The sequence below is a fragment of the Augochlora pura genome, unplaced genomic scaffold, assembly GCF_028453695.1.
Source record: "Augochlora pura isolate Apur16 unplaced genomic scaffold, APUR_v2.2.1 APUR_unplaced_144, whole genome shotgun sequence".
NCBI lineage: Eukaryota > Metazoa > Arthropoda > Insecta > Hymenoptera > Halictidae > Augochlora > Augochlora pura.
In genome coordinates this window covers 1-6,190 of record NW_027581484.1, presented here as the reverse complement: position 1 = coordinate 6,190, position 6,190 = coordinate 1, and the positions used below count along the sequence as shown (strand labels likewise).

The 6,190-nt window shown below is 40.2% G+C and overlaps 1 long non-coding RNA gene across 1 annotated transcript; it reads left to right on the top strand.

The window, feature by feature from the left end:
• Window positions 1-644: 644 nt before the first annotated feature.
• Window positions 645-3,687, top strand: LOC144477489 (uncharacterized). The gene is made up of 3 exons (XR_013495209.1): window positions 645-736; window positions 3,398-3,466; window positions 3,559-3,687. It is a non-coding gene; the product is annotated as an uncharacterized LOC144477489 (long non-coding RNA).
• Window positions 3,688-6,190: the final 2,503 nt, after the last annotated feature.

The following is a 6,190-nucleotide window of genomic DNA, read 5'->3' as shown; positions in this document are numbered from 1 at the left end:
GCCGACTAGCAATTTGTACTCGTGCGGAAAAATCATCAGCGAAATAAACCAGTTTAACCTCAGAGCAAGTGTTGGTCAATTCTCCGGTTTCGAACAAGAACCCGCATCTTTTTGGGAAACTCTCCCGTTGTGTCGTGCCGACATAACAGCGACGTATTGTGCAAAACTATTATTCTTCTATCGTGCATGCCACATCAGATAATTAATAAATTATGATATGGTACGTCCTTTTTACATATTCAATACGGATACCTCATTACCAACATTCTTAAATTACGATGGCTAATCATATCTTTTGTATAAAAATCTTTTCATTTGTAGTCATTAAATGCCGATTCAATGGGTATAGTTAGATAAGATGTGAAACAGATTCGTGTAAAACATTTGTTAGCGACCATTTTTTTCTTTGCTGGCTGTCGAGTTTCAGAAATATACAAAGTGAGCGCTTGCGGTGATAATATATGTCAGGTATTATGGTCACGTACGATGTTATCGTAAATAGTTTATTGTTGCACGAATGATCGCTATATGTTTCTCACGAAACAATAATGATAACAACCATAAATGTCGGCACAAAAACCGCAAATAGTGGTTCTGTATAAATACGGAAAACAAATGGGTATTAACGACACTGTAGAATTCTAACAGGATGGCCATGAATCAAGGATCGAAGCTAATTATTCTACTTGCTTCTGTAGTTTTCATTATGGGATACTTTTGGGCACCAGTTCAAGCGGTAAGATATAAATTCCTAGTGTCCTAGAACATATTCATTTTTCGTTCACAATTTCAGCCATTATCAAATAAGAAATTTCTAAATAAATTGGTTTATTCAAGTATCCTAGAGCTATCAATTTTCAAAACAAATTCTTTAGATATAAAGTAACCTTTTTCTTACAGAAAATTTTAGTTAATGCTTTGTTAATCAATTGTTAACATCAAACTCGTACCAACCAAGAAGCGAGTACAACTGACGTTCTGTTCAGCGTTGTGACGCTGGCTTTAGTCTGCTCGTTTTCTGATAGGCACGTTTTTATAGTTAATAACTAGTTAACGAAGACATAGTCAACATTTTCGTTAAAGTAAAAGTATTTCCAAATCTCTTGAAGAAGTACACTTTCTTGGGTATTATAACATTGCTGCCAAAAATGTTTCGCAATCCGGAAATGGGAGGCTTCTGGTGTCATTTGAAGTAACTTCTCCTTAGCCAAAATGCAGTTCGTGGTTTTTTTTGTTATTTTATTCAGTTATTAACGAAAAACAGAGACCAACAATAGGCGAGCTGAACAGCAGTGAGTGAGCTGTACAGCAGTGAGTGAGCGGAACGGGCTTCGACCGTGTGGTGCGACGAAAGGAGAGGCCAACGCTCTGGCTCCGTGCTACGTTCGAAGGAATGATCAAGTGACGGAGTGTGAACTTCCTGAATTTCTTTTACTACGTAATAGTCACAATGTTAATAGAAACGCTGTTTATACATATTTCAGAAACGGCTTGGAACGATTTGGAACGCAATATCATATTGTATGGGGCTCTGTCTCGCAACCTATGTTGCTTCCATCGACTTACAGCACTTCAGATGGATACAGTAATATATTATATTAGGTATTATATTACGTTAGCCCTAATATATATATATATGTAGCACGTTAATTTCGGATCGACGGTAAATATGAAAAATAAATATTGAAAACAGTTTTTTATTTAATCATCAAAATTTTATTATTATTATCACTATTATTATTGTTATCGTTATTGTTATTATTATCATTATTATTGTAGGAATCATTTTCAGGGTAAATTTCACGAGACTCCGTGGTAATATAAAACAACAACAAAGGCAACATCGATTAACAATAACAATAACAGTTTATTATTAATAACTCACAACTTCCCACGACTTATAGCAAGAATAATAACAACAACGACAACGACTCAACAACGATTTCAACAGCTACAACAACAACGTCTTCTCAACTTAACGATTCTTCTTCGACTGAGACAATCTTTTCCGTTCGTTCTTCCCCCCATACTAGCCTTTTTCATATTATCCTACTACTCTCTCTCTCTCTGTCTCTCTCTGTCTCTCTCACTCTCTATCTATCTCTATCTCTTGCATTCATACTCTTTCGCTCTGCCTAACTCGCTATCTCATTCTTACTCTTTCTTTCTTTCTTTCTTTCCCTCTCGCTCACTTACACTCTATCTTTCGGCCACGCAGGACTTGTGAGGAACCTAAGCAATAGACTCAGGACACTCGAAGTCACCCAAACACTCTGTCCCCATCCGTCCCATTCATTACCGTTTTATGACACTCAACCATTCTGCCTTTCATATTCGGAAAAGACCCTACATTATTATTATTAACGCTTCCGTATTACGCTTCCCTGCCCCCAAAAAATAGAATAGAATTATTATTATTATTATTATTATTATAATTATTATTATAATTATTATTATTATTATTATTATTATTATTATTATTTTCATTCTAAATCGTTCTTGTTACAAAATATTTGAAGAATAGAGTCAGGCCTCCTCAGATGTCCGTAGCTCGGAATCGAAAACAATAATCGCAGGAATCACAATCCAGTAATCGCAATTCTTCTAGGCTCGCTTGTGTAGTTGCCGGCGTCTCATAAGAGAGAGACAGAGAGAGGTCTTGGAGTAAGCATGGTCAAACATGAAGGAAAGATGACACTGATTAGGTTCACGTTGAAAAACTGCATTGAGCTTTTATCAGATTGCTGGTTGAAAATTATAGAAAGTCTTTTACAAAAATCGACACTTTTTATGGAGTTACACATACTAACACAAGAAAATCCGTCCCTAATTATGATTATTGAATAAGTGATAAGTCAAAATAAACTGCCTAGAGATATCATTCTAGAAATTACTATCGTATACAGATCAGCTGTGCAGTTAATCATACATTCTACGATATCAATGCACTATCCTCTTGATACATATTTCTGATCATGATGTGAATTTGAACTAAATGAGTTTCTTATTGATATTATTTTTCACATTTATCAAACAAACAAATTCTATGCGTCTTTTAATGGGATTATTCGTATTATTTGTATTCTATTTGAACACGGAATTATTTGAATTATGATATCACTTATGTACTTCGACGCGATTGCTCATTGTTAATCGTTTGTGTATACATCGCTTAAAAATTATATATGACACACACGAGACTTATTCATTCCTGGAACGCGGTTCGGAGCCTAAACGTAGCCTCCTCTTTCCGTCGCGTGCCAGAACGAAGCCGAGTTCTGCTCACTGCATTTTTGCTAAGGAAAACGATTGCATTTTTGCTAAGGAAAAAGTTACTTCAAATGGGACACCCTCTATAATTTCTATCGAGATTAAAATAATTCTTTTTTTTTTTAAGGCTCCATCAAAGTGTTACACCTATTATAGGAGCAGGTGCCAGAATCCGAAAGTACAAGAAATGTGTCCGGTACTACAATTATATACCAGCATGTTATTAATTATTTGTAATTATTGTTTATGAGTAACTTATATTTATGTCTATATTTTTTTGCTCTGTAGGATGTGTGCAATCGACTAGGATAGCCAGCGTCCACATTTATAAAATGTGGATAAAATGATTGATAAAATGTCGATAATAAAACATTGATAAAATGTTTCTCTTTGGAAATCCAGTTGTCATTACGTGCAATGCGAATAAAAAATCAATTTAAATGAATTCTGTATGTGATTTCTTATAACCGTCTTAATCAAAATTTTCATTAGAAACATATGTCCTCCTTCAAATCCAAAGTATCGTTAATGTCAAAATACAAATGTTTTTGTCATTTGTGAAAGACTTGTTACGAGCCGAGGGCGTTAATTTGTGGAATATAAAGGTGAAATGATTGAATTGTGGACGAGCCGACGTTTATTTCACCGCCGTGACCCACAGGAAGGTAACTCGTAGATGAGCCGCCGTTTATTTCAATCGACGGGTGCTACGAGAGTGGATAGGAATAAGGAAATAAGGAAATTTTAGCCTCGTAACTCTTTAATTGGTATACCTCGAGCGGCAAAGATACACCGTGGTGGATATGATACTAGCAACTGTGTTAGTAGATCGGCTAAACCGTGACTCTAACGGCGTGTCGGAACTGAGGGAAAGGAGAGCGTGAAAGGTCTTGAACAGAATCTACTCTCGGTGATTAAAAATGCAACCCAGTCGGTTTATTTTGTCTCCTTCTACAGGGCTCTATCGGCTCCTGGAGGTCGTCTCGGCCGATTTCTCTGGCGCGGTCGGTGATTCCCTGACACCGGGCGTGAGTTCGGCTGCGTCTGGATTCTGTAAATAATAAGTGATGGCCGGAGCCACCAACAGAATGAGTAATGCTGTCAATCAGCTATTTGTTCTCCCAACTCAGCTGGGCAACAGCTAATCGCGTGCTCCAGCGACAAGGGGGCCACTCAGTCGTGAATCCGTCCTGAATGAGCCGTCTTTTACCCGCACCGGTGCCTCCTTGGAAAGCCAAGGAATGCATTCGGCGACGAGCACGTGGGTTCGTACATTAGTTTAAGAAACCACGGTCTCAACCTCTCTAGTCCAAGACGGCCGATGTCCCGTCGGTTATTCCGACTATCGACAAACGGCCACTCTACGCAGATTCGGAATTATCCATCGAATTGGCGAGCAGTCCTGGCTAGAGGGATGCACTTCTGCTCGGCACTCGTCCACCGGAGGTCGTAAATCTCCGGCAGATCTGTCCCACGAGTGACACGCCGTTGGTTCTCTGATCGACACTCTCACTCCTATTCCAAGGTGCACGGGCCTCGAGGAGCAACGGGGGAGAGGGGAGGCTACCAGGATTTGCAACTTCCCTGCCAAACCCCTATCCATCCCGTTGAGCAGTTTGTTAAAAAACTGCCGGAGCTCGATTACTAGGTAAGTGCAGGGCGTGCACCTCCTGCTGCTCACCTAGCGTGGGTGTGGAACAGTAACGCTCTCACAACCCTGGATGGCCCATCAGTGTGGATCCACCCAAGAGAAACCATTCAGCGAAGCCAGTCAAACACGGGTCCTCGCCGAACGCCGTAAAACTTCAAACAGAAATGCAAGACAGTTGCTCTTAACGAAATCAACTGCCTCGCGAGTCAGGGAAAGATTGTTGAAGCGACCCGATCGTTCGACACGTGCACTGTAACAGTACAGGACGCGCCTGATTATCACCTGAACGCTCTATAAAGGTACTACAAACTCACAGCTCGAGCACAGCAACAATGCATGCCGAGCGGAGGGTGTAGCCTCTAATCTCTCTAATTGTACTGGAGAAAGCATAGCACAACTAGAGTCGCTTTTCAGTAGAAAAATGCGCGAATGGAATACACATTCGAACTCTTAACCTTACCGAAAGCTCGAATCTTTGCTGCTTCCAGATGAAAGTCTCTGGTGGGCCTTTTTCCTTTCGTTACACGAAGACTATGGCACTTCACTGGCGAACGATGTTCCTCGTTGCAGGTCACAGCAAAGAATCTTAATGCACGACGAGCGGAGGTGCCTCGGAAAGGAACTTCAGGCACCGTCGCGGTTCATCCGCTATATTCGGGAAGTTAGCGTTACCGTTCTAACTTGCCGATTCCCTCTCTCTCTATACCTGGTTACTAGGCAAATTTCAACGAAGGCCGTGAAATTTGCTTTGTTCTTTGTGTTCCGATCCGATTACGATTTCGTATCGGTTATTATTCGTCTTTTGCCGAGGTCGCCGAGTCCCGTAGGTCGCCGAGTCGAAGTGTTTTCGACCGGGAGTCGTGACTCCAAGCGTTCTCAGGCAAAAACTGACTCCGATAAAAACTTCGTATCGCTCTCGAGGAATTCCCTTCGAAAATTAACGCGATATTTGAACAAACTGGGAGAAAAGGATGTGAATGATGAATAAACTTGACTCTAAGATTCAATATAAAAATACTAGAGTATATTCTACAAGAACTGAGTCTATTACAAATGTTGAAATGTTTGAGTGTAACGCGATACCTAATTCCAGTATTCTCGGTTTTCACGCACTGAGAAATGCGGGGGTTCGTACAGCCTGACAGTTTTGACGCGATTTACACGTAGTCTATGCCCTGCCGACTTTGGTTGCGTACTGCCCTTTTATACCCCGAAATTTGGTGGAATATGGGGATCAGGAATGCGTTTACGTGGTTTTTTCTATCCCTA